Here is a 6095-nt window from a genome sequence, read left to right on the forward strand (position 1 = left end):
TAGTATCTATCCAGTATACTGCTGGGAGGGTACCCAATTATTGCTACACTAGTGCTATACTAGGTGCAATCAATGGGAGCGGGTATATATATATATATATATATTTATATATATGTGTGTGTGTGTGTGTATGTGTTTGTGTGTCTGAGTTTGTCCCCACAACATCGCTTGACAACCGATGCTGGTGTGTTTACGTCCCTGTAACTTAGCGGTTCGGCAAAAGAGACCGATAGAATAAGTACTAGGCTTACAAAGAATAAGTCCTGGGGGTCGATTTGCTCGACTAAAGGCGGTGCTCCAGCATGGCCGCAGTCAAATGACTGAAACAAGTAGAAGAGTAAAGAGTATAGTGGTGAATCTTTTCATGGAAATTATTACATTTACTATTAGTCTGTGCATGCACACGTGTGTGTGTGTGTGTGTGTGAGACATGATCTTGTTTCACTTTTACTACTGCCAGTGGAATTCACAATCTAGTTCCAGTTCTTAGTTATGTCAGTAATTCTCGAGTGAAAGATGAGAACATACCACCATCCTACTTCCTCTTCCATGTAAATTTGTGTTAAGCAACAAATTATCGTCTCATATTACATTCAAACACTTTGACGTTTGGCAGTGGTGTTGCTAGCATGTGTGCCACCTGGGATAGCCCTTGAGTCCACCTCCTCCTCATACAGGCTTATACAAGCTGACCCAAATGTGCCGCCTGTATAAAAGCACCACCAAGGGTAGATGGGCTGCCTTGCCCACCCTAGATATGTTACTGATGTTTGGTTGGAAAGAATTCAATGCTTTTCGTTAGCTATTTGCATAAACTGTTTCAGTTTACATTTTGCTGTCAGAAGAGATAACTTCCAGGTGGGATGAGCTGAATTTGTATCAAAGAAAATGGTGTATTTGAAACTGAATGCACCTAAGAAATAATTATAAAGAAATTTATAGAAGCTTTGATTTTAAAAAAATTATTATTATTATTATTATTATTATTATTATTATTATTAAGGTTTGTTAGCAGAATTGTTAGTACACTGGGCAAAATTGCATTTCATCCATCTTTATGTTCTGAGTTCAAATTCTGCCAAGGCTGACTTTGCTATCATCCTTTCAGGGTTGATAAATTAAGTACCAGTTGAACACTGGGGTTGATGTAATCAACTTTTCCCCTCCCCCAAAATTGCTGGCTCTGTATCAAAATTTCAAAACTGTTTATTATGAAGGTGGTAAACACAATACTCAAAACGCTTAATGCGATTTCTTCCGGCTCTTTACTTTCTGAGCGCAAATCCGGCCGAGATCAAATCTGCCTTTCATCTTTTCCAGGTCAATAACATAAAGTACCAGTCAAGTACTTGGCCAACGGAAATGACCGTCCATTTCCTCCTAAAATTGATTGCATTGTGTGAAAATTTGGAACACTTATTCCGTCTGCCTTAGCGAAGGCAAAGGTGTTGTTTCCAGTTGTGTTTGTTTGTTAGTCAATGGACAAGATATCTCAAGAACCGCTGGATGGATTCAGATGAAACTTTCAGGGATGTTTGACCTCATTACTGGCATGAACTGACTAGATTTTGGGATCAATCTGGTACTGGATAAGGATCCTGGATTATTTTTCCATATTTTTTTTGCTTAATTTTTAAGAGCGGCTGGGTTCATTTTTAGTAGTCTTGCTTGTGAGAGCAGTTGAGTTTATTTCAGATATTCTCATTTTAAAAAATCATCTCTGGCTAATCGTTGAGAGGACGTTGGTGTTGCCTTGGCGAAGGTTTGCGCTCTCTGACTGCTCTTATTATCATTAACCCTGCATGCATAAGCAAAGCAATGTTATTGTAGTCACTGGTCTTTGTCAGTTTGTGTGTTTGTCTGTGTGTTTGCAAAATTACTGGTTATTGTTGTTGTTGTTTGTCTGTCTTCATGTTTTGAGTTCAAATTCCATTGGGGTCGACTTTACCTTTCATCTTTTCAGGGTCAATAAAATAAGTTCCAGTTGATCACTAGGGTCAATGTAACTGACTTGAACCTCTGCCCCAAAACTACTGGTCTTGTGCCAAAATTTGAAACCATTTTTGTTATTTTTGTTGTTTATCAATCTTTACATTCTGAATTCAAATTCTGCCGAGGTCAACTTTGCCTTTTACCTTCTCAGGGTTCATAAAGTAAGTACCAGTTGATCCTTGTGACCAATGTAATCGACTTACCACCTCCCCCCAAATTGCTGGCCTTGTGCCAAAATCTAAGACCATTATTATTGTTGTTGTTGTTGTTGTTTTTTCTCAAGATGGTTCCATAAGAACCCGGTTACTTTTCTACTCCGATGGAAAGCTGCATCTAGTAGCCTTAGGTGTCAGAGTTAATTAATCAAGTACCAGTTGAGCGCTGGGTCAAAGTAATTGACTAAGCCCCCTCCCCTCAAAATCTCATGCCCTCTTCCTACAGACGATAGGATTATTACTAAGTTAAGTAAAAAGAAAAGGAGAAAGAGAAGGAAAGAAAGAAGAAAAAAGAAAAAGAAAAGGAGTGTTATCATTATGGCGAATAACATTGTGGCCATAAAAATCTTGTCAAGAGATGTGATGACACCTTTTAGTGGACTACTAGAATGCTGTCGTCCAAATTTATATGGGTAAAGGCGTGGCGGAGTTGAGGTCAAGGTGCCAATACACAGGCATGCTTACGTACGTCTGCACACCAACTCTCGTATATTTAGGGTCTTACCATTTGTTATACTGCTCATTGGCCCTTCAAACTTACTGTTTTGATTGTTTTTGTTGTTTATATTTTTTTACTACTAGCTTTTCTATTTCGTTGAACTCACTGCCGTGTTTTGGCCGACTTAGAAATTCTCTGCGACTATGTAGTCTTCTTTAAGGTAATCTCAACTTGATGATTAGCTACAGCGAGTAGAGTTTATTACATAATAATTGCATCATGAGCTTTGGCTAGTTAAAAAACATATGTAGTGTATATTTTACGTATTCCATTCCCTCAATTTGGATGTGTGTGTGTGTGTGTGTGTGTGTATACTCTTTACTCTTTTACTTGTTTCAGTCTTTTGACTGTGGCCATGCTGGAGCACCACCTTTAGTCGAGCAAATCGACCCCAAGACTTATTCTTTAGAAGCCTAGTACTTATTCTATCAGTCTCTTTTGCCGAACCGCTAAGTTACAGGGACATAAACACACCAGCATCGGTTGTCAAGCGATGTTGGGGGGACAAACACAGACACACAAACACACACATACATATATATATACGACGGGCTTCTTTCAGTTTCCGTCTACCGAATCCACTCACAAGGCTTTGGTCAGCCCGAGGCTATAGTAGAAGACACTTGCCCAAGATGCCATGCAGTGGCACTGAACCCGGGACCATGTGGTTGGTAAGCAAGCTACTTACCACACAGCCACTTCTTATCTATATATTTTTATTGTACGATTTTGTGCACATAATATTTTTATAATGGAATATATTTTATTGGTAATCCATCTTTTGTTTCTCATCATTTTTCTCATGGCTCAAATGTCTTGAGCGCTTCGGTGTCCTTTGTATATAGAGAAAATTTATCTCTAAAAAATAAATTATATATATGTGTGTGTGTGTGTGTGTGTGTAGTCGCTGATTTTTGCAACAAGCAAAATTCAAAAAAGATATATATATATATATATATATATATATATATATATATATATATGAGAAAAGGAAGAAAAACGAGAAATTGACATGCAGGCATCAGTTTCAAATCCATATGATGAAATTATGTGTATGTGTGTGTGTATGTGTGGATTTGAATATTCATGAATAAACTGATGTCTGCATGTCAATTTCACAATTTTCTTCCTTTTCTCATTCATAAATATTTTAAATGCCTACATATATATTTGCACAACTAATATAATTAGTTTTCATTGAACACTGGTATAAACCGGAGAACTGGGATGCTAGCATCCCTTAAAGGATTATAAATCCTTGAGACAATTATACATATACACATATATATATATATATATATATATATATATATATATACGTATATATATATACGGATATTCATTCTCCCTCACGAACCTACCTGCACTGTCCCTGTCAAATCTATTTCCCACAACATATCCTCTTCCCTCTAATTGTCCCCACACACTGCATCCCTCCCAATCTCCTTTCGCCGTCCCCATGAACTTACTCTCTCCAATTCTTCGTCCGTCTTCACTCCATACACCTACCCCCCCCCCCCCCGTCTCATCTTCACCATCTCTCTCGCTCCACCTGAGGTAGCCATGTTTCTTCTCTACTACAAGACACATTTTTCTGTCTTTCAGAACTACTCTCGCTTCAATTGAGGGGGGAGGGTCTTGTCTTGCAAGTTACTTGGTAACTACACTGTTGCTGGTGCCATATAAAAAGCATCCAGAACACTCTGTAAAATGGTTGGCGTCTGGAAGAGCATCCGACCATAGAAACCATGCAAAGCAGACAGCAGCGCTTGGTGCAGTTTTCTGATTTGCCAGCTCCTGTCGAACCGTCCAACCTACGCTACTTTGAAAAAAACAGACGTTAAATGATGATGATGATTGTGTGTGTATGTGTGTCTTTGTGTTCGTTTTCCCTACACCACTTGACAACCGAGGTTACTCTGTTTACATCGCCATAACATGACGGTTCGGTTAGAATAAATATTGAGGTTGATTTCTTCAACCAAACTCTCGAAGGTGATGCCCCATAATTCAATAAGTTAAACAAATAAAAAAAAGGTAATATATATATATATAGCGGGTTGTATGTATGTGTGTGCGTGCGTGTGTGCTTTTTAAGCCAGTTAAAAATTTGAATTAAAACTCTTTTCACCAAGTGTTGAGAGTACGAAAAGATAATGGGCGTTGACCAATCTTTTTCCGGATTAACTTATGTAAAAGAAAATAACAGAAAAGAGATATTTCTTCTCAATCCATTGATCGTCTCCTTTCCCAAAGCATTTTTGTACCCATACGAACCCCGTCCCCGTCCCACTAACATGCCCATATTAAAAGTAGTCAGTAACTGAATTTATCAGACCGTAATTTCCCACCCTTTAAGCCTTATTTATTTCTACAACCTATTTCAATCGCCGATGGTTACCTAGTGTTTTACTCCCATACATATCTGGTCCCAGGCTGGCTTCCAAGGTTTCGAATCCAATCTGAATCCTTGTATACATCCAGGAATAAAACAGCTGACGAGACGATCGGCGACAGAGATGCTGTGTAGATATAAATACACAATCGAAACAAGGTTTAATCGCCCAGAAATTTATAATCGTATTAACAACTCGTCTCAGACGTTTAATAAACGGAATTAAATTCATTCGTTTATCAAAACTTCTGAATAGTATGATGGCTTTAAAGACTTTGAGACAAAAACCACCTTCTAAACATAAACAAAATCGTTTAGAAGTCTATAATTAAAAAAAAAAAAAGGTTTAATAATGAGAAAAATAATAGAATGTGCTTTCGAGTTTAAGTCTTATCCCTCTAACGTTTTTCTTACTGTGTCGTCATCAACTTTGAGTTTTCACGTCTTCTTTTTCGATAAAGAACCAACTGAATTGAATTTATCGTAACCAATTCTCTAGCTAAAATTTGCATTATGATCAGTCGAAGAAAGAAAGAAAAAAAATAGTTTTCCATATTGAATTTACTTTGAAAAGCTCTGAAGTCACGTAATGTAGCAACTGACGTAAAAGTTGAATATAAAAGCCGTCTAATAATGCCACTGGCTAGCTTTCTTCGTTCGACTGCTTCACTTTTAAATGATGTTAGGCTTGACTGGTTAGGAATTTGAATTATAAACGTAAATAGGAAAAACACGTATATATATATATGTATATATATAAATTAAAGAGCAACATATTTATGGAATATAAAAAAAGGAAAATCGTTAATGAAAGCGTATTTAATATTAATAAATCAACACTTTCATAAATATAATAGTATTATGGCAGTTGGTGAGTGGAGGTGTTGAAACAAATGTGTTGGAAGCCAAGGTGGCCATGGGCACACAGCAATGTATGGTAGCACATGGCAGAGTGGCCAACCTCGTTTCTGTGAGCCAATCAGATAAAGCTTTA

This window comes from Octopus bimaculoides, chromosome 19 (genome assembly GCF_046866305.1).
Source record: "Octopus bimaculoides isolate indiv1 chromosome 19, ASM4686630v1, whole genome shotgun sequence".
Taxonomy (NCBI): Eukaryota; Metazoa; Mollusca; class Cephalopoda; order Octopoda; family Octopodidae; genus Octopus; species Octopus bimaculoides.